Source organism: Protopterus annectens, chromosome 8.part1 (assembly GCF_019279795.1).
Source record: "Protopterus annectens isolate FY-2018-M chromosome 8.part1, PAN1.0, whole genome shotgun sequence".
NCBI lineage: Eukaryota > Metazoa > Chordata > Ceratodontiformes > Protopteridae > Protopterus > Protopterus annectens.
In genome coordinates this window covers 348,232,334-348,260,052 of record NC_056742.1, presented here as the reverse complement: position 1 = coordinate 348,260,052, position 27,719 = coordinate 348,232,334, and the positions used below count along the sequence as shown (strand labels likewise).

The 27,719-nt window shown below is 39.2% G+C and overlaps 1 protein-coding gene across 1 annotated transcript in view; it reads left to right on the top strand.

The window, feature by feature from the left end:
- Positions 1-27,719, top strand: part of LOC122810344 (WT1 interacting protein) — a 1,063,629-nt gene that overhangs the window by 399,089 nt on the left and 636,821 nt on the right. The gene's annotated exons all lie outside the window — the stretch shown is intronic.

The window sequence follows — 27,719 nt, the reverse complement described above, 5'->3', positions numbered from 1 at the left end:
CTGTTGTATTCCATATTATAAAGTTAGCCATGAGGGGGAAAATACATTAAAAATGAAGTGAATTTAAAGAAACCATGGACTGATATATTTCCCCAATTGTTCCCACAATAAAAAAGTAGACGTTTGTCATACAATAAATCATGCATTATTACATCAACCAGTAAAATTTCCAACACTCTTTTTTAATGTGAATAATAGCAGCTCTGGTCCTGCCACACTTTTTGTGCCTTTTTACAGTAGAGAAGGAAAGAAGGCTGCTATGCTTTGATGATGAGAAGTAAGCTGTATTTTTAAGTCCTTCATGGATTCCCTGATGCCTTATGGAACTTATGAGAGTAGAAACAAGCAAGCTGTGTCACAATATGAGACAGACTGGCATGTTGGTAGTCCCTCAGCACAGTCATTCTGTGAGGCCAAGTAGCAGATGTATAGCTATGCTGAATTACATGTGCAGGGAACTGCTGCAGAACTGTAAGAAACTAGCTCTCAACGGATCTCTGTATTGTCTTGGTTTAAGTGTCATTATAGTGCAGTCAGTATATTGATCTGCAGGCCAGCTATAAGGTAAATTACAAAGATAATGGTTTCCAGTGGAGATTAAATACATTGTGCAGTAGATGTTCTTCATTCCACATTGCTGCAGTCCTACCCCAGCCCTTAGCTTGGTTATACCTCCTGTGTTGAATGGAAAGATGTTTTCCAGAGCTCTGCCTGAACTGATTTGCCTCCTGCTGCTCCTGCCTGTTAAACCTGATAGGTACTATAGGGTGCTGAAGCTCATAAGTATCTTTAAGAGTCCCTAGGCAGACCTCCGAAACTGTTTCTCAGGGACCCAGGTTAAGGCCTCTGTGGTTAAAAAACCCTGTTTTCCCCACTGATAAAGAGGCAAGGTGTAAAGATTGTCTGAACAAGTGGGTAAGCATTCTTTGCAATAAGTTGCAAGGCCTGTTCGTTCCTGGCTGTGCTGGCCCTCGCTTCTGTTGCTTATCTTCCTGGTTGAGGCAGGGTTGAGGGCTGGGAATTTAGCTGAGCATGAGCATGTTAAGACAAGATTTTTGGATGATGGATTTGCCTTGTGTTGTCGTGTGGCCTGGGTTTTAAAGAAAAAAAGAAATGGAGGAAATAGCTAAGTCTACTGTTAAAGATTTTTGCAGGTGCAGCCACCACGAAGTTTAGTAGAAAATTGCCTACTAAAGGGATGGACATATCGGTTTATGATTAGTTGGAGCACTGCAATGTGGATCCGACATCTCACATTTATGGTAGGTACAAAACTGTACTTTCTGTAGCTCTAGTGCATTTTATAGTTTGGATGATTGATACATTAATAGATAACCAGTAAAAAGAAGAATGTTGTTCTTTTTTGCCTTTATCCAGATTATTTCTCTGTATTGTATCTGTACCTGCCAATCCCCTGCTGTCTTTTGCCTGCAGCTATACCTCATCTGATTTGGGGTCTATATTACGTGATTGAATGGTCAAATAGTTGAACACGTAATAGTCGACCTGTAATAATCAAACCGCCACATTGTCAAATGGTTCAATGGAGATCTCTGTACAGTGCAGAAATGGAAGTTTTCCATTGTCTGCACTGTAGTGCGATCTTGGAGTTGGTATATTTAAGTAGTGGGGGTGTGGGGGGTGCAGAGGGGCCTGCCCACCCTGTGTAGAGCATTTAAATGGTTTGTTTGGGTGGGTTTTTCTTTTTTTATTTTCTGTTCGTCATTGTGGTGGTTCGATTATTACGGGTCGACTATTACGTGTTCCACTATTTGACCATTCGATCACGTAATATAGACCCTCTGATTTTATAACATGTTTTGTGGACTACATTCCAGTCTGAGACATGCAATTCAAAAATGTTAATACTTCCCACTTGGTTACTGTGAGAAAATGTGCATTTGTCTTACAAAGAAAAATGTATATATAATTAACACTATCTTAGTTTTTTCTACTTGTCCATCTAGAACATGCCCTTACTTGAACAAACATTTTGATATGCCTGCCCCTGATGCCAGTGACTACAAGTCCTTTCATGTCAAGTTATTCAGTAGTTCATTAATAACAAGGTCATAACTAGATTTCATTACTCTATTCCAGACAATTTTCTTAGTAATGTGGAAAGACAGCATGCCCACACAAGGGCTGTCTATTTTTGAGTGTTGTCAAGGCTTCAGATGTGACAGCCACCTGGGGAGTACATTCATCTTGCCTCCCACTTGTAAAGTGAAGCAACTCTTCGTAGTCTTGTTTGTGAACATTATATTCCAGTTTCCAGTCATGCCTTCCCCCTCTTGTGTTCCCTTTGTAATGCAGCTACACTCCCCAACTTCCATCACGTATTTTGGCAGCATAAGTGATCAAGTTCTTTACCTTCCTTCTCTTTTTGACATTACTTTTTGGGCAAAGAGTAGCAGCAAAGATTAATTGGTAATTTATTAAGGTTGGCACTATTGGGTAATTTAAGGAAAACAAAAATGATAAATAATCCAAAGTAATTGTAGAGAAATATTTTATCTGCAATATAAGTAGTTTTCATTCAGTTAGCAGGTGGAGAATGGAATTTGAGCCACCAGTAGCCAGATCTGCTGTCTCAGAGGGTGACTTTGGGGTGCTGCATTACTTGGCAGAGCTCCAAAGAGACAGGGGCTTGAAGTAGGTAGCCCCTAAGTCAAGTGGTATAAGCAGACAACCAAAGTAGGCACCCGCCTAGCTACAAGTTAGACCATGTGAGGGTAGGGAAAGTACTAGCACAGCCTATTAAAATAAAGAAATAAATGAAACTTTCTTTTTTAGCATTCCCCAGGCAACATTACTGTCATTCTCCACACAAGACTTTTCTCTAGGGTCATGCATTACTGACACCGAGTAATCATTGTGTATGTGATGTGGACAGTAGCCCTTGTTGACGGATGGTGCCAAATGCTGAAATACAGGATGCATGTTAGAAAGCTTATAAAATGAGCCTTTTTGTTCTACTCTTCAGCTCTTGGAGGTTTCAGATGAGCCAGCTATGACACTGTTTTATTCTTACATTCCCTTCTGTGAGGGGCAGTGCCATTGTGTATTATGGGACTAAAAACCATTGTAGTAGAAGGGGATTCAAAGCACCCATCTCTGTACCATAGAGGCATAAATCCTTAACTGTGGTCTAGGTGACCCAGGATTAGATAGCAGGTCAGGCTCTGGGGAGCTGCTGGGGGAATGATAGGCATGTCTGTCATGAGTGCAGGGTGTGTGAACTTTGATACTTCCAGCATATGATCCCAAGCAGAGGCTGGGGACATGCAGTAAATGTTACTTTAGGGAGGGATTGTGGGTGATCGTTGCTGAGTCACTGTAGAGGCAGGGTGATATGCCAGCTCATCCCCATTACAAGACTGCCCTTGGAGAAGTATAGTCACATGTATGGGGTGAAGGATAAAAATAGGCACATCAAAGACACTACTTGGCACCAATGTGGCACTGTACCATGGGCCTTTGTTCACCAGCCTAAAGTATGGTTCAGAATAAATCCAGGTGAGCGTAGGCATGCCAATGCACCTGGTGACTGAGGAGGAGTCATGGGGTGAGCCCATAGTAGTTAGTTGTGAGGGGGGAGGTATATTCAAAAAATGAAGGGGATTTAAAGCAACCATGGACTGTTGAATCGCCTGTGATTGTTTTTAGAATAAAAGGAAAGTAGAGGTTTGTAATACAATAAATCATGCACTATTAGATCAGCCAGTAAAAATTTTCAACACTCTTTTTTAATCTGAACAATACTGTTAGACAAAAACATTGTAATGGGGAACAAAATAAATCAGTTATTTGTTTTTAATTAAGCCTTTCCAACCTGCCATGATGGCAAGAAGTGCAGTTATTACATCTTTGCCCTTTAGAAATGTTCAGGCAATATACACTACCCACTTCCATTCTCAGTCGTCTGTCCTGAAGTTTATATTTAGTTCCTCTGATATTAAAAAAATTCCCTGTGTGGATATGTTTACAATAGCTACAGAACCCACATTTTTTCATCTCCGGCATGGGGGATCTCCTTGTAGTGCCAACCTTCTCCAACATATCCTTCAAATTGGGCCACTTATGCCAGACAACAAATAGTTGGTCCCCAAATCTATTCCTGGCATATACATTGTCCCCCAAAATTGGCCAGTTTTTATGCAAAATCCACTTTAAATTTGTATAATCATTATCAAAAATGTTCCTAAAAGTTGTAAACTTATTAATCATATTGGTGTTGACTTGACCTAGGTCATTTGCCTCAATATTAACTAATGAATCCTTATCAGGACTAATACGTTTGTGCACACTTCTCAAAATTGGATTAAAGTGACCATTGTTCCTCTTCGACTGTACCTCCTCCACCAGGTCAGTGAGATATCTCCCCCTCCTAAACATATCTACAAGTAATGTGCATTCTTCCAAGAATTGTTTATCGAGGGATACCATTTGAGTGACCTCACTAACTGGCCTTTAACCACCAACCTCTTCTGGTGGTAAAGTTGGGAACTAGTAAAGTGGAGGAAGCTATCTGAATAAGTACTCTTCCTATAAATCTTGGATGTATATCTATAATTAGTTTTATCTTTTATTAATAATAAATGCAGATATGAAATTTTATCAAGGTCACATACTTAAGTAAATCTTAAAACAAATCAGTAGCATTACTAATATACTGAATAAATTCATCTATGTTATCCATTCATCCCTTCCAGATAATACAAATGGCATCCAAAAAGCAGACATAAAACCGGAAATAATCTTTAAATATACTATTAAAAACATACTTATTCTCCCAAAAGGCCATCACCATGTTTGCAAATGCCACACCACAAGGGGAACCCATAGCTATCCCACTTTTTTGTAGGTAGTATTTACCTTCAAAGTATATATAGTTGTTACTCAATACTATTTCTAATAATTCCCCATATAAGTTTAACTTCTCTTGTGAGACCCCCTTTGCCTGCAGTTTGGGTGCCAATGGTGTGGGGAATGACTGTATAAAAATCCCTCATGTCAATGGTAAAGAAAATGCCCCCAGGATTAAAGTCCAACTCATTTATCAACTCCAAAAACTCCAGAAGTCCTTACAAATTTGTTTCTCATCTTTCAACATTTTCTTAAATTCAACATCCAAAAACTTGGCACAGGCTGGATAATAGAATTGCGCCCATCTACTATAGGAACCATTGGTGGTCTGTCTAAACTTTTGTGAATTTTGGGGACTCCGAAGATGACTGGGGTAACAGGTGTGGTTATATTCAAACAATTATATAAATCCAAATTTATATGCTGATCACTAAACATATCAGTCATTTGCTGATAAATCTTGCAATATGGCCCATTGAATTCATTTCTACTTACTACCTCATAAGTGTGTGTGTCCAAGATCTCCCCCATTGTGTTGATATAGTCCTGTATATCTGTAATGACTACCCCACCCCCCTTGTCGGCTTCATAATTCTAATGTGTGGTTGACTAAGATCATTTAAAATTAACCTATCATCATTATTCAAATTAGAGTTCTGTCCCTGTTGTTTATGCTTATTGTTACCCAACATTCTCCTGTTATCCAGCTCACAAACCTTTTCTAATAAATGAAGAACCAGATGGAGGAATGGGTTATAGATACTCGCTATTCTAAAGTCGTTACTGTTGTTAGATGAAAAATCTTCGCTATATAAAAGTTTAATATTCAATTTCCTAAGGTACATTTTCAAATCCAATTATGCTTAAGACTGTGGCCGAATCCCATGGACCTCGAGAAGTCTCTCATCCTCTTAGTGCAAGTAATCTGGACAAAGCCAAAAATAATGCAGGGGACAAAGGCCCACAAATACAGACATATTTTAAATATCACTCAGAAATTTAGAAAGTTGCTGGAATAAAAGGGCCGGATGCATGAATGCCTAGACTAAGTAAGTGTACACCTTTCTGAGTGAATATATAACACAAGCATAACTCCCACCTTTTTCTCCTAAATTTAGTTTTCGTACTGATTTTCTTGAAGTCTTAAATATCAAGGAGATTTCTTTAAGGTTACCACAAAGTATAGACTACGTGTACAGAAAGTGTAATCTTTCTGAGTGAATAGGCAGCACAAAAAATGTGGTAGGGATGTTCTTGAATAAATTCCTGTCAGTATTAACTGACTTCAGTCCTCAATGATTTGCCAGAAAACCACAAATTGTATGAGGAACAGATCAAAAATATAAGGCAAAAATCTGGACACCCTGCAAAAGTCTGGGCAGTGATAAGTATGATGAGCACCACCCACTTAATAATAAACAATGAAAATAGTAAGTAATCTTAAAAAGAAAGTATAGTCTGCTACCAAGTGTTTTGCCATAACATTGTCATCATACTGGGAGACAGTAGTACTTTTACCACAAACTAAAAGATGCTTACTAGTGACAAGATCCCTGACATCTTTTTGATGAGAATTATTTTATAATACTGGCAATCAGTCACCGATTTCCTGCACAGAAGCTGTCATTGCTAAGGACTGAGCTGCTTCCATTATTGGTCAAACTGCAGATGTAGGACAATGCTTTGAAGGCCCTACTTTTCAGCACTATTCACTGGAGAGCTCCATCTTCCAGTGAAACAGTGTGTCGTTACATGTACATGTATGTTCAGGACCAGAAGTCTTGTGCATTTAAATGCAAGGGTGCTCAGATCTCTGAAAGTGGCAAAACTAAAATAAAAAAATGTATATTTTTACATAACATCATATAATGTGTACACACGTGTAGCAGTTCAGGATCACTGATCAGGGAACAGTAGAACTGTAGGCTGTATTGTTAGGATTGTCTAGGTCTGGTGTTCAGTTGGTTGAGATATGAAACTCCTTAAAGGATGCTGTACTACAGAAACATGTCTATATTATTTTGTTGAAAACTACTTACAGCAAACAGCTGTTTATCGAGCACAATGCATCGTACAGCCGTTCATCGAACATTCACATTAGTGAGGTTTTTCATAGGGAAGGGAGTTAGTTGGTCATCATTAAAAATTTGTCTTTTTCCCCACGGTAGTGCAGTCTTGGAGTTCGTATATGGAGTTGGGGGGTGTGGGGGAGTGTAACCCCCCACCTTGCTGGATTTGAAATAATACAGTGTGTGTGATGGTCACTGTGATGAACAAGTAACTCCCTTTCATATGATAAACATTCACTGATGTGAACTTTTGATGAACGGCTGTTCGATGAGCCGCTGTTCGCTGTAAGTAGTTTTCGGAAAAATAATGTAGACCCACAGAAATAAATTTGACATGGCAAGCTGATGTAACTGACAAAAAGACCTCAACACTCCTGTAAGATGTGCATCTCCTAGATGTCTATACACTGAAATTCATTTGTAGTTTAGTTAACTTAATGCACTAAGGAGTAGTGTTTTTGATGCTTGATTCTGACTGCCTTTTAGTTATACTGTAAGTGATACTAACAATATTAATTAATTAATTAATTAATTAATTAATTAATTAATTAATTTTACATTTGTTTACCGGGAAAATCCGACTGGACACAGGTCCATTTTTAGTGGAGGCCCGGGGAGAAAAGCTCCACATTACAATACAATACATGAGAGTAAAATGAAGTAGAACATACATACATATGGCATATATACACATCAGGACAACATTCTGGTGGTTAACAAACATACCATATAGCATATATATACACACAACAGGACATCATGCTAGTGATTAATATTTCTTACAGTAGACAATCAGAGGTACATTTTGTTTTCTTTTGCAGTTATAAATTTTGTAAGGTAAATGTTTACAGGTTTGGAAGCTTTCAGGGGAGAAACTGTTTATACATAGCTGTACCTGACAAATTCTCTTGGTATGGATTAGCCTGGTGAGTGGCATGAGCATAGCCAGTTACTTAGTGGGTTTTCAGGAGTTTTTTGAATTGACTAAAGGAGGTGGTAGAAGTTATTTGGCTTGGTAGTGTGTTACAGGTTTTGGCAATGGTGTTGGCAAAGAGGGACTTACCAGCTTCGTTTTTATGTTTGATGACAGTTATACGGTTCTGGTTACTAGAGCTTAAGGCTCTATTGGGAATGTGGGGCTGAATTAGGTGCTGAAGTGCTGGAGTTATCTCAGGAAGGTAGTAGAGTTTTTGTGCTATAGAGAGTTGATTGAGTAGAAGTATATGAGGCAACTCAAGCCAGTTGAGTTGCTTATGGTATAGACAGTGGTGAGACCTATATGAGGCTTCAGTAGCAAAGTTGGCAATCTTGTTGTAACAAGATTCCATTTTATTTAGATCAGTTTGGCTGAGATTAGTCAAGATGGGAGAGGCGTAAAGGAGGGTGGATAGAAGATGAGTCCTTGGGATGGTTACTTTAGTGCGTTTTGTCATAAACTGGTTGTTCCTGTAGAGGAGACCAAGTTTTTTTATTAACTTTCTTAATGGTTTGTACTATGTGGATGTCGAACCTCAGGTTATTGTCTATTTCTATGCCTAGCAGTTTAGTGTGTGTGGTTGGACTGATTTGAATGTTTTCTTTGGAGCTAATGTTGAAATTATTATTTAGGGGAGGAGCTCTGCCAGGGCTGAAAAGAATTAGTTTTTTTTTTTTGAGATTAAGAAGAAGTTTGATGTTGGTGAACCAAGTTTCGGCTAGGGTGAAGTCATTTTTGGTAAGGGTTTGCAGTTCACTAAGGGTAGGGGCAGCACATATGAGGGTAGTGTCATCTGCATATCGTACTACTGAGGCAGTGGGAGAGGATGAAGAGATCTGATTACTAAATAGAGAGAACAGCAATGGGCCAAGGATGGATCCTTGAGGGACTCCTATGGTTACTGGTAACAGGGGGGACAATTGGTCCTGCCATAGGACTGCTTGCTGATAGGCAGATAAGTAGCTATTGAACTATGATATAGAGACGGGACTTATATTTAGGGTGGATAGGATATCAAGAAGCAGACTGCAGTTTACCATGTCAAAGGCTTTTGATAGGTCTAAGAATATGGAAGAAACAAATAGACCCTTGTTTCTGTGGTGGTTAACTATATTGGTGAATGATAGTAGTGTTGTCGTGGTGCTATAGGAAGGTCTAAAGCCATGCTGGGATATGGAGAGTAGGTTGTTATTCTGGAGGTACTGTATTAGTTGGGTATGAACAACTTTTTCTAATATTTTGGATAAAGGTGATAGGATTGCTACTGGGCGATAGTTGGTGAGCTCTAAGGAGCTGCCTCCTTTGTGCAGTGGAATTATATATGATGTTTTCCATGAGGTGGGGACTTTGCATTCTGAGAGAGATCTGTTTATGAGAATAGAGACAGGATAGGCTATAGCTTCAGCTGAGATCCGAAGGAAGTCTGCTGGCAGCTTATCAGCTGCTAGAGTGGTTGGTTTAAGTTTACCAAGGAGTTTAGATATTGATTTGGTGGATACAGAGTGGAGGTGAAAACTGGGGCTATTGTTTTGTATATTGGGGTGGGGTGGGGTGGGGTAGTTATTGGTGGGGGGCTGCTAGTACTATTTTGGGCATTGGCAAGGGTCTGGACTGTTTCAGTAAAGAATTTGTTAAACTGAGTTGGAATGTTTTCATGGTTATTTGGAAGCACAGGGGTTGGAGTCGTGGACTTTCCTGGATGCAGTATACCATTTATTGAGGCCCAGAATTTTTGTGGGTTGTGAGCATATTTTTCTTGCATGCTTGTATAATAGCTGGATTTGTCTAGTTTGATTTGTTTTTGGCTTTGTTACGGAGCTCTACATAGTTTTGTCTCAAAGTAGTGATTTTGTTTTTCTGATATTAAATCCAGACCTTGTCCCTTTCTTTCATTATAGTTTTAGTATCTTTTCTTAGCCATGGGGCATAGTTAGTTTTTATTCAAATGGTTCTAGGGGTGCATGATGGTTTAAGAATTTTATGAAGGTTGTGTTAAAGTAGTCGATGGCATTGTCTAGAGGTAGATGTTTTAGAGGGTCCAGTTACAGCTTTTTAGAGTATTGATGAGATCAGTAGCTATAAAGGTTTTTTTGTTTCTAACTACTCTGAGGATAGATTGGTTGATGGTTTGAGATCTGTTCCTAATTAGGTAGGTTGGATGATGGTCACTTAGGGTATCTGGAAGACAACCAGATTGCTGTGCAAGAGCAGGGTCAGATATTAGGATCCAGTCTAAGATGGACTGGCATTTGGCAGTTTTGTTAATTGTTGTAGGGGATTTAGCTGATTTAAGTTTGGGCTGATTGATGTTTTAGGTCCTGGATTGGGATGTATATCACCACTGCAAGTGAGTTTATGGAGTAGGTGTAGATAGAGTTTGGTCAATTTGTGAATTATTTTAGTTTGTCTTTGAGAAGAAAGGGGGTTAGTTTTGATTTTCAGTTTAATGCATGAGTAAGAGAAGGGTAGGGGGGAGGTAAGGTCACATGGCGATATAGGAAAGTTTTTTAGTTTGGTGGTGTTGGCTGTGGTATCAGTTTGCCAAGGGGATGGGGTGCAGTTATGAAGCTGAGTGTGGTAGGAGGACAGGATGGAAAGTAGGAATAGGGTGAAGATTATTAATGGGTAGAATGATGTTTTTAGTAGTTGGGGTAGATATGTGTAACCCATGTTATCTAGTTTCAGAAAGAATGTGTTACATGCAAGGTAACTATCTATGAATGAGTGAGATTGGTGCTGTATTAAAGGTGCAGTATTAGGTGTATGTGGGAGTTTGTTGTTAAGAGCGATAAGAGATTTGAAGTTATAGGTGGATGAGAGTGCAAGACTTACTAATGGGAGTTGTCTGTAGCTACAAGTTGAAGTGATGTTAGGGACTTAGCAGCTATATAAACATCAGATAATGCTGGGTATACGGCTTCAGAAAAGTGATGGAGAGTATGGCCAGTGCAAGAGCTATCGTTTTATGTGTTAGGGAGCTGCAGTATGGCCAAGAAGTATTGGTCAGGTAATTGGTATCCTCTAGTTAAGAGAGGGTAGCAGAGATAGTGAGTTAGTAAATACGGGGGGGGGGGGATACTTGCTACTTTATCTGTAATGATGTTCTTGACTATGGATAAGGTGAATTGAATTATATATTTTCAATTTATTTGTACTATGTTCAGATATGTGTATTTACTGCAGTTAAAAATATTAATTATAGGTAATACTTAATGGTTATAGGGTGGTGTGTATAGAGAGGTGGTGGAGGAGGTAGGGATTCTATGTTGGAGGCAGGGAGTAGGCTAGAGTGTTTGTGAGGAACAGGAAGGGGAGGAGTGTATGGGTAGGAGGAAACAGGTGGTTAGGTATAAAGGAAATTATATGGGGGTGGGTGAGGAGAGAAGTGAGCCCGAGTATAGTGTGGATGAACGGAGCGGGGCTGCACCCACAGCAACTGTAAAAAACAATCAATACCTTAACATACAACAAATTATCAACAGTGAAATGGATGAAAGGGGTGGAGGTGGGCTAAGAGGAAGAAGGTTTGCAGCTGTTGCTGCTGGGGTATGCACTCTAGCTGACTGTAACAGATTTTAACAAGGCATAACAGTGGTCACAAAAGCTGGCACCTACCCTACACAAGTGGCAACAACAAGGTTCCTGGAGTTAAACCTGGGGCTGCAGTCTATTTTTGGATGATTGCTGGTTAGTTTTCTTTGCTTTTAGCTGGAGTGAGAGGATTCCTTGCTCACATAGTGGGGGGGGGGGGGGGCAAAGCGATCAGGTCCTCAGTGGCTACTACACAAGTGGCAACAACAAGGCTCCTGGAGTTAAACCTGGGGCTGCAGTCTATTTTTGGATGATTGCTGGTTAGTTTTCTTTGCTTTTAGCTGGAGTGAGAGGATTCCTTGCTCACATAGGGGGGGGGGGGCAAAGCGATCAGGTCCTCAGTGGCTACTACACAAGTGGCAACAACAAGGTTTCTGAAGTTAAACCTGGGGCTGCAGTCTATTTTTGGATGATTGCTGGTTAGTTTTCTTTGCTTTTAGCTGGCGTGAGAGGATTCCTTGCTCACACAAGTGGGGGGGGGGGAGGCAAAGTGATCAGATCCTCAGTGGCTTAGAGATGCTGCACCTGGAGGGCTTTCAGCTGCAATTCATGGGGCTCTGATTCCATAAGCTACTTTTTAAACTGGGTATATATTTTTCTGTATATCTTAATATTATTGAGCCACAAAATTATTTGTTACATTCTTTGCTTACTTTTTGGTTATCTGATATGAACTGCTCTAGTTCATTTCCACTTCACCAATAAGGCTCTACCAAGGTGTGTAACCATCTTTCAAAATGTGGTTCATAGACTGTTTGCCTCAGCTATGCATCTTAGTAGAAGTGAGGTGTTTGCCTGAATTCTGTTTTGTATGCTCACCATGTTTTCGATGTACATGCTCAGAATGATGCAAAGGGATAACAGAAGGGTACATCTCAGTATAAAGTAGTACTTTTGGGCACAGTGGGTTTCTTTTGCCACAGTCATCATTATCCACCAGGAAGAATTTTTAATTTAATAAATTTAAGTTGGAGGTACTAGCAAAGACTAGTAGAGACTGGACTGACAAGAAGCAGAAACTAAAAAAAAAAAAAAAAAAAAAAGCTGCAGCACATTATCTAAAAAAAACAAAGAAAGAAAAAGAAACTGCTGTATGTTGGGGGCTAAAAATATTGGGGTGCTTTGTGCTGTTATGCAGTGTTCAATACTTCTTTACTTCAGTTTAGAGATTTGGAGAAAGAGATTTGTGGATGTCCTTTTTTATCACTGATGCATTATTCATAACATGTGGGAACTCCTGCCAAACATATCCCAACATCCAGTCAGTATACCAGCACCTTTATATCCTCCTAGTGTCATATGTCATATGTATGCTCCCTGTAGGCATAGACCATAAAGGTGGGGTACATACACTCCATACTCAGAATTTCTTTGCCACAATCTGAGCACCACAGTTGAATGTCAGTCTTTTTTTCCTTTCTTTGAGTACTTAGAGGTCATGTCATCCAGGAAGGGAAAATGGCAATGTGGGATGCAGGTTCCCCATAATGACCACCATTAGAAGTGTTTATTCTATCAAGATATGTCACACAATCATGCCCAGTTTACCATTTGTCATGCTTTTGTTCCCCAAGCTATTCACAGCTGTCTGCCCTCTTTATCCATTTGTCTTGAGAACCAACATCTCAGACTTTTGACCAAATGTATCATTGATGAATCTTCTGCTCCAAAGTACAGCTGTCTCATAAAAAGAAGATCAAAAACTTTTGGTCTGACTCTGCTGCTGCCAGCCTCTGCTGGACATCATCTTTGAGGTGGATGAAGACCTTGAAAACCATCCAGTGTCAACAGTGGTTTCCTTTGCCATACCCTGTCAGAGGGTCTCATGGAAATGGCTTCTTGCACATCCTCAGAGGCAATGCAGACATCTGCCATGGATGTTGAGGGGGAACCAAGGCTGATAATTTCTGAAGGGCCTAGGGGGATTCCCCAGATTTTAGTTAGGGAAAAAGTCCCTTGTACCCTTATTGAGTCTAGGCATGGCTCAGAGCCACCCAGGTTGGCAAAATGGACCTCCCACTAAAGAAAAAGCAGAAAACTAAACAAATTCCACCCATAGCTAAGGATCCTGTGAGGGAATGGCAGGATTTTTCCCAAAGCTTGTTCAGTGCCCTGATGGCCTTGAGACTGCCTCAGAGGGTGTCTGTTCCTGCTTCTCCTTAGTCATTTACACCAGCCAACATGACTACGGAGTCTGATTCTTCAGGTGAGAAGGTCGATTCAGGAGATGCATCACTGGCCTACTCCTCACAAATTGTTCGTATGTAGCCTTGTCAGCCTTCTAAAGGGAAAATGAAAAGTGTTCCTAAGCGTATTTTCTCTGATAAACCCACCCAGACTTGTAAAACTAAGAAGACCCCCTTTTAAGGACCAATCTTTCTCCATCTCACATACTTTTTCCCCTTCCCCTTGGCCAAGATCCCCTGTTGCTCAGCCTTTCGCTGTCTCTTCCTGTCTGGCAGCAGAGTACTTTAGACTCCTGGGTTGTGCCCATTATCCATTATGGTTATTTTATGGTATGGAATCCCCCCATTCTCAGGTCTTCCTCAACTTCCTCTAGACCACCTTCCTCATTTTTGTGTGGTCCAGCAGGATTTATTGGATCAGGGCACTATTCAACCTGTCCCACAATCCGAAAGAGGAAATATGTTTTACTCCAGAATGTTTCTGGTTCCCAGAAAATAGGGGTCCTGGAGGCCAGCCATAGACCTCTACTTTCTAAATACTTTTCTAAAGGTTCCTTTTTTCTGAATGTTTTCCAGATTCTCTTTCCTCTCTTACTTCCCCAGCCTTTTTTGGTCAACCTGGACCTAAAGGACACCAATCTTCATATTCCCTGTCACCCTCTTTTTAGGAAGTTTTTATGTTTCTCTGTTTCTTCCTCTGTTTTTCAGTTCTGTGTTTTGCCCTTTGATCTTTCTGTGGCCCCAAGGATTTTCACCAAATGTCTGGCCACTATCATAGCCTTTTGCAGGCTTCATTGAATCCAGATATTCCCATATCTGGGTGACCTGCTTCTTCAGGCTGCCTTTCAATTCAGGAAATGCCAGATCTACACTTCACCACACTCCTTCTATGCAGTCTGGGATTAGCCATCAGTCTCAAGAAGTCATTCCTGACTCCTTCCCAAGAACATGTTTTTCTGGGTTGCATAATCTAAACCATTCCAATGTTGGCTTCTCTTCCTTCTCCCAAGGTTCTGACTCTGAAAACCTACTTCCATGCTTTAATTCTCCTTTCAGTCATTCTTGCAACAGAATTTGTCAGAGGCCTGGGGTTCTTGGCATCTACCTTTCCCATGTTTCTTTTTGCCATATGAGGAAATGTCAGTGGTACTTAAAGATGGTTTGGCTCCATCATTGCCACCCTTTAGAGTTTCTGGTTCCCTTACTCCCTTGACTAAAACTTGAGTTTCATTGGTGGATTCAGCACATATCCAGGTCTCCCTTTTCAGACTCCTATCCCTAGTCAGGAGCTATTCAGAGATGCATCCGATTGGGGTGTGGAGCCTTTTCCAACAATCTGAAGGTTCAGGTTCTATGACCACTTCATCAGAGGTCAGACCCCATCAACAGAAAAGAAATAAGGATGCTCATTATTGCTCTTGAGGCCTTCCATTCTCTTTGGTCTCCCGGACCTTTAAAGGCATTTACAGACAACACCACAGTCATGTGGTACATCAACAAAAAGTGAGGCACAAGGTCTTATCTTCTTTGCACACTGGCCCTTCAGGCTTGGGATTTGGCTATCTACCATCAGGTAACCCATCATTTAGTCTACATCCCTTTGGAACACAACCTTATGGCAGACTCTCTGAGCAGGTTCAGGACACAACCTCATGAATGGATGCTTCACAGAGAGGGGTTTCCTGGAGATAGTACACTGAAGAGGTATTCCTCAAGTGGATCACTTTGCTTTCCCTCAGAACATGCAACTTCCTTGCTTCTGTATCAAGAATCCCAAGTCCTCTAACTTGGAAGGAGGAAGCCATGTCCTTTTCTGGGAAGGGAATGTTCCTATATGCTTACCGTCATCTTCCTCTACTTCTCAGGGTCCTGGATAAGATCATAAAGAATCTTGCTAGTGACTCCCTCTTGTCCCAGACAACACTGGTTCCCCCTTCTCTTTTACCTGGCCAGGGGCAATCATCACAAGTTACCTCACCAGATGGATCTTCTCAAACAAGACAGGGGGTCTGTCATTCACCTTTACTTGCCCAGTCTTCATTTAACACTTGGGTGATACGGATTTTTTCCCTTTTAAACACAACTTTTCTGATGATGTGCTTAGAGTTCTGCAGGAAGCCAGGAAACCAACTACCAGAAAGTCCTATATGGCTAAATGGAAGAGATTTTTTGTTTGGTTTCTCAGGCATCCCTTTTCAGTGGGGGACCCATTGGCCCTTTCTTACATGTGCGAGCTGCTCCATGCTGGCCTAGCATGTTCATCTGTTAAAGTTCACTTGTCAGCAACCTCTGCTTGTCTGCCATTGAACTCACCACTGGCCTCTCCTTCAAAGGTCAAACAATTCTAGTTTAAGGGCATCCTTCATATTAGGCCTTGAAGAAAACTTACTCCTCCCTCTTGGGAACTTAATTTTGTCCCTAAAAACTGACTTAGATGCCTTTTGAAACCACTTTTTCTTCTTTGCAACACTGCACCTAGAAGACTTGTTTATTGGTTGCCCTTACTTCAGCCAAGAGAGTTTCTGAACTTCAGGCTCTGATGGCGATCCCAGTCTTTATGTTTTTTCATAGGGGCAAGGTCTCCCTGCATACTAATTCTACTTTTATATGCGAGGTGGTCAAGAGTTGGCTGTTAATCAGGCTGCCCAGCTTCCGTTTTTCCTTTTTCTCAATTTGCTAGTGAGAAGGTTCTTTGTACCTTGAATCTACATAGACAGCTCAGGTATAATTTGGATAAGACAAATGCTGTCCACATATCTGTTCAGTTTTTTGTTTCTTATTATTCTAGAACATTAGGTTTGGCAGTTTCTAAGCAAACCTTCTCCTTGTGGTTTTTTAAAACCATTTCTTTTTATTTTTTTCATGCAAAACAACTTTCTGCTTCAGTTCGAACTCATTCTGCAAGGGCAATAGCCTCTTCTGAAACTTTGTATAAGAGCAAACAAACAGTCCTAGATAATTAGCCTCTTCAGAACAAAGCCAAATGTACCAAAAAAACAGATGAGGCTCGCCACAGCAGAAATGTAGAAAAAACACCTTTAATGACTGCAGTATAGCATAAGCGCTTTCACGTCCATATAACGGTTCTTCAGACTTTAACAACTGCACTAAACCACAATTCATTTAAATAGTACATCACCATGAATATCTCATTAAAATATGTTAAAAACACAGAGTAAAAATGTATATCTATGGAAATATATACACCTAAAACATTCTAAAACATATTAGAAACTAAAGCATATACATATATAAATTTACACACATATAAATTTATGAATTTAATGTGAATAGGGACGTGCAGCTAGAAAAGGTTTCAAAGTCACCTTCTCATTGAGTCCATGCCATTTGTGGCCCTGGAGTTTGAGTATCCACCTATTCTCACACTCTGTGTGATTCCTAATGTCACCTAATCTCTCAGTCTTTTTAATCAGTTCTAAAACACTAAATTTAAACTTATGTAACACTCCTACATCGAGAACATGTCGAGCTAATGCATTGCAATCATCCTCTCTGTTGATCGCATATGCATGTTCTCTGACACGTTCTCGAAGACTCCTGTTCTTCTGAAGCTTTCTTCAAAGGTTTATATAGTAAAGCCATCCTTGAAGCTGCTACGTGGTCCTCTATCCACACATTTACTAAACATTACAAGTTGGATATCATTAACAGAGCCATGGCAGGATTTGCCAGGGTATCCTTCATGGGATTTTGGAGGGCTCCTCTATGCCTTCCTCCTCCCATCCGTTACGGTAGCGTTGGTACTTTCCCACATGTTATGAATACTGCAACAGTGATACGGAAGGACATAGTACAGTTGTGTAATATCTTACTATAACAGTAGATGTCCTTATTTTCACTGTTGCAACATTCACTCCCTGCCTCTTGCCCACTTTTTCTCTTTCTTCTGTTGGAAATACTTTGCTGGCCTTGGGGTATTTGACTTTCGCTTCTGTTCCTTTTTCCCTCTGGGTGTGCATGTTCTCCTTTCTCCTTTCTCCTGGGGTTGCTCTAGTTCTCCTGGAGCACTTCATTTCTGAGTATGGAGCATATGTGTCTCATCTTTATGTCCTAAACCTGTGCAGGATGTATATATATATATATATATATATATATATATATATATATATGTGTGATGTATGATGCTAGGAGTATGTAAAGGCTTTAGTATACTGGCCTTCCTTGGCAGGAAACCCCACATGTTATGATTACTGCTTCAGTGATAAAGAAGGATATCTACTGTTACAGTAAGATTTTACACAAATGTACTTTTTTGATATGAGATTGATTATTTTTTGTTTCTAATGAATTTGGTTATGCTGAATATTTAAACAGAGGATAAATAAAAAAAAACTTGTTTAGTTTCAAGGGCAGTTACTTTCTTGAACCACACAATGTTTATGCAGTCTCAGTTGGTATTGCAGGTTGGGAGATAAGACTATTAAAAAGGGGAAAAAAAGAAAAAAATACTGTTACACAAGGCTATTGAGGTTATCTGCAAGAAAAAGAGCAACCCACATTTTATATTACAAATTCCCTGTTCCAGACTAGCATTGTTATCTTTCAAATTTGTTATCTGTGTGGTTAGAGATAGAAGAAAGAAGTACACAAAATGTAACAAATGCTGTAGGAAATTGTATAGGCACCTCTCACAGGCAGCAGTACACAAATGCAAATACCCATCTAAACAAAATTATATGCCTACCAAGAAGCAAGTATAGAAACGACGTTATACAGAGGCTAAATATTATTTAGCTGCTTGAGTTAGCAGATGAGATTGCCATTTAAAGCCACCAGCTGCATACCTCTCAGCTGTACAGATTTTCACAGGATATCCAGATTTTTGCCTTATATTTTGGTCTGTTTCTCATACAATTGTGGTTTTATGGCATATCATTGAGGGTTGAAGTCAGAACATAATGACATACATTTGAGTTTTAGACTTCATACCCTTCAGAAAATGTATACTGATGCAAACACTCAACTTTCTAAGTTTGTAAGAGCAATATTTAAAAAGTGTCCCTATTTTGGGCCTTTGTCCCCCCCCCCCAAATTATTTATGAAGTTGTCCAGATTTCTTGCTCTAAGAGGTTAAGCGGTATGACCCGTTGTGGTCTTTGTATTTGAGAGTCAGTGACAAAGAATAATGTCATCCGGTCTGCTAATTTCAGGGTGCCATTGCTGTAGTGTAGCGGTAATGACTCAAGTGTAGGCTTGTCACATTCAAGTCAGTCATCATTTCTGGGCACCTCATGAGTTAATCAGAAAGAGTTTAGCTGGAATTTTGTACTAGAAAGTGATCCAGGCATATGTCTTTCCATTATCCGAAAGAGAATTAATGCAATGAACACTTAGGTATGCCTGATCCATTTCTTATCATAGTCCTGGTAGTCACTAGCACTGATTAAAATATTAGTTTGTTATTGCATCCCTCTCTCTGTCTCTCTCTCTCTCTCTCTCACACACACACACACACACACACACACACACACACACACACACACACATATACATACACAGACACACACACACACACACACACACACACACACACACACACACACACACACACACACACACACACACACACACACACACACACACACACACACACACACACACACACACACACACACACACACACACACACACACACACACACACACACACACACACACACACACACACACACACACGCACACACACACATGAACCTTCATAGCCAGTGCTATGGCATTGAGGAATATTGTCCTGACTATGGTCCATGTGACCTGAGTTTGAATAGAAGATCAGGAGTCTGAGGTAGGATAAGCACTTCCATCTTGGTGGGGAGGGTGTGTACTCAGAGAAGACACTCCATGCAGAAAAATGATGCAGAAGTTCAGGCAAGTAATGCAGCCCAGTTCATTAACTCAGTTAGAAACACTGTTGCGACATAAAGTACATAAAATATGGATAAGCAGAATAAATGGAGGTGTGGTTTGTGTGATACAATGAAATATATTGAAACTGTAGGATTAGGCAGTTTAGTTTCTGACCTGTTGTTGTGCTACTCTCTAGACCTACATAGTACAAGATATTTCATGTATTATTCACCAGATCTCTTGTATCCCACAAACAGATGGGAGCAGGTCAGATGGTTCATGTGTGTTTGGTTGACTCAGGGTTAACTGGGGAAAATTGCTAACAATAATCAGCTTATGGCTTAAAACATTTTTGAAAACTCTGGCAGTCTCATGTCCAACATTAGATGTAAACATTTGACCAGTTGCCTTTCAGTGATCTCATGTGGGCAATATATTGACCGTTTATTTCTAATAGGATCCTTTCATCTGGGAGCCTAACATGATCATACCAAATCCTAAATTTGAGTAATCTAGGGATCCACAAGGTCCTGTCTATCCTCATGGGAAATTGATACTGGTTACCCATAACCTTGACTGCAAAGTTTCCCAACAACTTCCAGTAGCAGCTCACAATTGTAAATATTGCCACCATTTAAAGTCATCTCCAGAAAAGTGTGATCTCAAGTTCTGGAAGGAGAAGTAGGTGTTAGAATCCATGAGATCCCTATACCTGTGAGGTTCAATCCGGCCACCATATTGTGGACTGATTAATTATTATGCAATCCCTGCCTTTTTTGTACTCTACGCCTTTTCTAATGTATCCCTGAAGCTGGTGCAGTAAGTTGATCTATAGATTTTCCCTGTGCTGCCCTCTTGACCTCACCCCCAACCTGACTTCCATCACCATTCTCCTGTGGCTCATTTTCCTATCCTCTTCTCTTAATGCATTAGCAGACTGACCCTTTACAGCTTCCTACCTGCCTTCAGTATATCATTTGCTACATAACCTTTGCAGACACATCTCTGTAGCTTTTATAGTGACCCGATCTCCTCTGTTCAATTTCTTTGTATGTTAATACTTTGCATGGCCTCTGTAGTTCCTTAACCTTGTTAATGGCTTTTGTTCTTTCTGCATTTCATGACTATGTTGCTTTGCAGGAGTACTGTTTGCAATGCTAATGTACTTAGTTCTTTAGATGGGTGTTATATATGCTTTTTGTGGGAATTGTGATTAACTAGGTCATCCCCTAAAGGTGCTGTAGTTGTCTACTGTGATTTCCTGGTTACAGAAGTGTTCGTAATATAAAGTCAGACCTAAGAGAGATAATATAATAAAGTACATGTTAACAGTCTGATCACAGGTCACTTGTACAGTAAATAGACAATTACAGTTTTATGCTTGGAATATCAAGAATAAACGCTAACTTGTTCCAGTTAATAGTGCTGTTAACCTTTTCTTGAAGATGTTGGGTTGTAACAGAAGTCCTGAGTGAAAAGCTTAACATGCGTGCCTCTAAAAGCATATACGCAAGAGAATAGTTAAAAGCAGTGTTAAACTTCAAAGTATGTCATTAAGATAAAATGATGCATTTTAATAAACAGAAGTGAAGAAATTTAGTGTAGAAGAAATTTATGGTCAGTAGTTGAAACCAACTCATGATTTTGGTTCCTCGTGCCAGATTCTGTTCTGTTACAGTGCTTTGTTTACATAGATGAAACAGTATAATAGTTTCTGTGACACATGGAAGTAGTACAACAGAATACTTGCAGCTGCAGTTTTCTGTTGGCAACAGTTCATTTGTCAGTAGAGTGGATAATTTGACAGTATATTGGGTCAGAAAACAATCAAGAAGAACAGCAATTTACTGCTCTAAATATTTTTCTAAGTATACGTGTGTAAACACAGAAGAGAGCACTACACCATACAGCTTGAAATGTGTATTGTCATGCCATTAATGTAGTATTATAGAAGTATAAAAGTACCACTGCCCAGTTAAGGTCAACAAAATACACAAGAAACTACAAAATAAAAATAAAAATGTAAAGCCAACCAACACAGTGTAAAACAAAGGATTTAATGTACAACGTTAGCGCTTTCACAGCAACACCATTTTTATCATTAATGTAGTATATCAGATTGAAATTTATTGTGAACTGGGTGCATTATAACCAATAAAAAAATCAGATACTCTGCAAAAATGTGCACCATTTTGTAGGTGATTGCAAAATATTATTTTGACTGGCCACAGTGCCAATATTTTAGGGGTCTAGCTATAGGAGTTTATTGCACCAGGGAAGGGAGGGGTTTTGTAATTATGGGATGCAAAGTACAGATGCCGGATTCCACTTGCTTATGTGTTCTCCTTGTGCACCCTTAGCGGCTTATCGTATAAAGACCTCTGGGAGAAAATCAGTGCTCATGTCAGTGAAGTGTAAAACCTCTGTAGATGCAGCCTCTGACACCGGTAGTATGCATCAAGGTAAACTATTATATAGAAGGAGTCGTTGGGTGAGCTTGGGAGAAGGAGGGGAAAGTAGAGATTTTTTGCTGTGCAAATGATGTGCACTAGGGTAATACAGTCAAGTAATGGTGTTATGTACACTCCTTGGTATTTGAAAGTGATGACTTGTTTATTGTATGTTTTCTTATCTATGAAGCAGATCAAAGGGGGAGGATTGGAACAGTTCATTTCTGGAATTAGAGATCTTCAACCAAATAGAACCTTGCCAATGTCAAGTGTATTGGAAGTTAATCAGTTAGAGAAAGCATAGAGATGACTGTACAGCCAGCCTAGCGTACGTAGTTATTATCTTAAGGAGACTGTCCATGTTAACTGTTTCTAGAAGAATTTATGACATTGTTACATACTGGCTGATAAATAGAGAGTTGAGATATCAAATGCACTATTATTCTGTACCATTTCTAAGAACAAAAACTGTTCAGAAGTATTTGTAAAACATGGATGTTTGACACCTATCTATGGTATGATTCATTAGCAGCTGTTATGGATCCTGGCCTGAGTCCTGACTGATACATTAATGTTTAAAGGTTATAAAGTAAGATTTTTGACAGGACAATGTGTCACACCTGTTATCTTGCCATACAGCATAAACATTCTTTTGTTATGGCAACATGAACAAAAATAATCTTAGTCCATTAACTACTATAAATGTGCTGAGCAGTAGTATATAAATTTAATTAATGCTAGCTTCTCAGAGTGAATATACGCTGTTAACTGCAGGGCTAGCCACCTGCTAGTAAAAACCTTGGCTCTAGATTGTCACTGTTGAAGTGACACCCCATTCCCATGTGCAAAAATGGGAAAAAGGGATTGCGGATGGATGGGAAGCAAAACATTTTAGTACTTTCCTATGTAATTGATATTTACTTTTGTTGTTAGATTCCCCACTCTAGCCTTGACTTTCACAATAGTACATCCCAGGCATAGGCATGCAAATAGAACCAGATTAGACATTGTCCTATAAACCAGGCAAGAGCCACCTAAGCAACCTATAAGAAGCAGCGTATAATAACAATTCCTGTAGTCTTTATGAATTGTTCAGGTTTTTCAGTACTATGATTTTTTTACTAGTAACGGATCTTTATACCTTTTCAAGTTGTTTGCTACTGCTACTGTCAAAAACTGCAAAACAGAGCTTTGTATTCGATAATGGGTCAGATCATTGAGGTATGAAGTGGTAGAATGAGCTCTGGGTGGGGTGGGGGGAACAAACATTCCAAATTCCATTCAGAATTATATGGACCACAGAATATATTTTTCTGTGTTGTGTAGATACATATTGGTCAGCATTAACATTGTTAGATTCCATTGTTGCTAAAGCTTTAGTGATGGTGTTTTTTCATGTTTTGACCTTTTGTTTTGTTATTGTAATTTATGTTCTTTTCTGCCAAGTTTCATGATGCTGCATTTACTGACATTAAATATGAGTTAATTACTACCAAACCAGTGTGTATTGTTTAGACTGACATCTGCTGTTGAAACAACTGTTATGCACTTTGCAGTCATCAGAATATTTGCTTATCTGTAACCCATTTCCTGTGCATATGTTTGAGAAGAATAGCTGTGAAAGCAAATTATTCCAAAACAGAGTCCTAAATGAGGCAAGTGGTAAACCCCCATCTGGAGAGACAGAGTAATGCCTCATTGCATTTTTAGGGTGGACAAGCCCGGTATTTTTGAAGAAGAGCCAAGGCAGAGCCGAGCCTAGGGTCTGGCTCAGCTCTTAGAGGCCATTAAGAGCCAAGCCAGAGCCAAGAATGAAAAATGGGAGGAATATAATAAATCTGACATATAAAGTTTTTAATATTTCATTGTGAAACTTATGCTGAGTATCAACAGGATATGTTGCCCTCCGAATTACTCCTAAAAGTAACGATTTTGAGAGATAAGGTGGTAGATTACACTTAAATGACAATATTTAGACTTACCTTTAGTAAAAAGGCATTTATGTATGTGAAGCTTGGGTGAAGATAGATGAAGGCTGCCAGCCTAGCCAGATAGAATTTTGGTGACAATTCTATCATCTGTAAATATTAATGTAAACCACATGCTTGTTGTCTTAAATGGTAAAAATGTGGAACTGGAAAATAGTGTAACAACAGTGCATTCTACTGTTGTTCTACTGACCAAGTAAAGCATGTTGTGCTCCTTTAATGTTAGGACTCGAAGCCAGTGAGTTTAGAGTTGGGGATCCTGCCTATTGTTTTAAGGCCAGAGTTAACCCTACTTCTCTTATTTCGCAATGGAGATATTCACCCAAACCCAGGTCCAATTGGCTCTTCCTTAAATCAAACCATTGAGCAAAAACCCACTGATAACCCACTATTAAAAAAACCCAAACACTCACTCTCAATAGCTAACCTCAACATACGCAGTATTAATAATAAAACAACTCAACTACATGCTCTCTTAGAACTCTACTCCTTTGATATTATTTATCTAACTGAAACCTGGTTAAAACCTTCAACAAGAGACACTGAAGTCATTCCTCCTGGCTATAATATCTTACGCCTTGACAGGGAATATAAAAAAGGTGGTGGAATAGCTACTTTATTTAAAACTAGCCTTCAAATAACCACTTTCCACCAAAAACCTCCTCAGGACTCCAATGCTGAAATTCGTATTACCAAACTTAAACTAAACGCGAACAAATCCATCTTTATTATTTGCATTTATGTCCCACCAGGAAATAATATTCCTACAATTGAAAAGATCCTATGTTGGCTATCATTAAACTTACCCCAAGAAACATTTATCCTAGGTGACGTAAACATTGATTGGCAATCTTGTAACAACAAACATCCCACTAACCATATTAACCTGTATGGCTTCTCTCAAACTATCACCACCCCCACTAGAATAAATAAAACTAACAAAAAAGAAAGTACCTTAGACTGGATAATCACTAATAATCAACCCCATACTTATGAAACAGGTACCCTCCCTGATGATATAAGCGATCACTTACTAACCTATATCATCAGACTTAAAACCAACCCTCCTACCCAAAACATAACTAAAACAATCAGATCAAAAAAAATTTCAACTTGGAACTATTCCAAAATGAACTGAATGTGTGTAACTGGACACCCTTAAAACACCTTTCTCTAGATGAAGCTGTAGATTACTTTAATTCTAAGTTTCTGACCATACTCAGCAACCATGCCCCCACTCGCTCTATAAGAATTAGAACCAAATCTGCCCCCTGGCTCTCAAAAGAAACTAAACAAAAAATCTATCTCAGAAATAAAATCTGGAACAAAGCTCGCTTAACTAAAATCACAGCAGATTACCAAAACTTCAAAGAACTGAGAAATGAGACCAAAAAAGCAATAATAAACGATAAAAAAAACTACTACCTAAAACCTCAGCAAACTCGCCAAAATAACCCACAAAAATTCTGGACTAACATAAATCAGTTACTTCAACCAAGTAAACCACTCACACCCAACCCTCAGGGCTCTGACATAAAGAACCCCAACCAAATAGCCAATGACTTTAATTCTTTTTTCACCAAAACTATTCAAACCCTAGCCAGTCAACTCTCCAACAAAAACACATACATATCTAACAGCAACATAAACCCACCTCCCCCATTTCATTTCCAACCTGTCCCAACAACTTACATTCTTTCCCTTATCAAAAACCTCAAACCATGTACGCCCTCTGCAGACCTATTACCCTCAGAATACTTGGAATTAGCAGCCAAATCTATAGCCTACCCAATTTCCATTCTTATCAACAGAACCATCACTGAGGGATATGTCCCTAAACTTTGGAAAGTCTCTCATATTCTACCTCTTCATAAGGGTGGATATTCTATTGATATCTCCAACTACCGCCCTATAGCCTTACTCTCCCCCTTATCAAAGATTATGGAAAGATGTATACACAAGCAACTGCTTGACCATCTTCTCAAAAATAACTTACTCTCTAATACCCAACATGGTTTCAGATCTTCCCATAGCACCACCACTGCCCTCCTCTCCTTTACAGACAAAATCAACAAAAATCGTAACCATAACACCCTTTCCTCTGCACTTTTTCTAGACCTATCCAAGGCTTTTGACATGGTCAACCACCAGATACTATTACAAATTCTTCAATCTTTGTCTCTGGAATCCCAACCTATTAACTGGTTTAAGTCCTTCTTAAATAATAGACACCAAGCAGTAGTCTGGAACTCCACTCTATCTTCCCAACTACCTGTCAACATTGGTGTCCCCCAAGGGTCCATATTGGGTCCCCTCCTCTTTTCTTTATTTATCAATGACCTCCACCAAGTAGTTCCCCTAGCCACATGCATACAATACGCAGACGATTCTACATTAATTTGCTCAGCCACATCTGTATCACATCTTCACTCCCTCACACAACATATATTTAATTCTATAGAAGAATGGTTCTCTCAACGCTGTCTACTACTTAACCCAAAAAAAACTAAACTGCTCCTCTTCACACCTTCCAGTAAGTCTCCCCACATAGACTTTACTATAACATCCAAAAATGGCACACCTATATCACAAGATCCTACAACCAGACTACTAGGCATTACCATTGACAATAACCTTAACTTTGACACCCATATAAACAACACAGTGAAAACGATTAACAAAAAAATAGGCTCTCTTTACAGAATCAAACCTTTCCTCACTCCAGAATCTAGAAAAACTATAGCCCACTCGCACCTTATCACACCACTTATCTATGCCTCTCCCATATTTACTAACTTATCAAAAAAGAATATTTTGAAATTAGAAAACTCCTACCACAACATAGCCAAATTTGCCACAGGCAACCCTTTTAGAACCCACCACTGTATTAATCTAAAACAACTAGGCTGGCTAGAACTTCAGCAGCAATTAAAAATTAATCAACTAGGCATTGCCCATCAAATTCTTCATCAACCTGACAAAACACCTATACTATCTACTCTTATTTACCCCTATCATAACCTACAGTCCCTAAGATCTGCACACAAACTTCATGTAAATATTGACAAAGCAAACAACAAGGCTGGTGATTCCCTATTCTCTAACACTGTTGGAAAAGATTGGAACAGACTTCCCTCTGAACTTTCTAGTATTCCCTCAAAATCTCTCTTTAAAAAGAAACTCAAGCTCTACCTTAAAACAAAATGGATATGCCCCTGTACAAATCCTGACTAACCTTTATTTCTTGACCCCTGATGAAATTCCACATCCTTAGAACCCTACATCTACTTCATTTTTGCATCCACTGATCTATATATCCTTCCTACTATCTATCAAAAAAAAAAAAACTTGCCTCCACGTCTTACTTTCCTGCATCCTCATTCACTGTACATAATAATAGCATTATATGTAAGTCACATATAACAATAATTTGTTGTTTATTTTTCTAAGTACTGCATTTTAATATTTTATAACTATGTCTCCAGTCTTAATGTTTTTATATGAATATTACATATGTATTTCTTTATGTAATTGTATTTTATTTTCATTTTTTTTTTAATGTTGAAGCTTATCTCCCCGGGCCTCTACTGAAAATGGACATGTATCCAGCTAGACTAGTCCAGTCAACAAATGTAAAATAAATAAATAAATAATGGCCAGAATTTGCATGCATAAATGTCCTTTATTGCTCTGGTTTCTGCCCAGAGGTGAAGAATGTAAATGTAG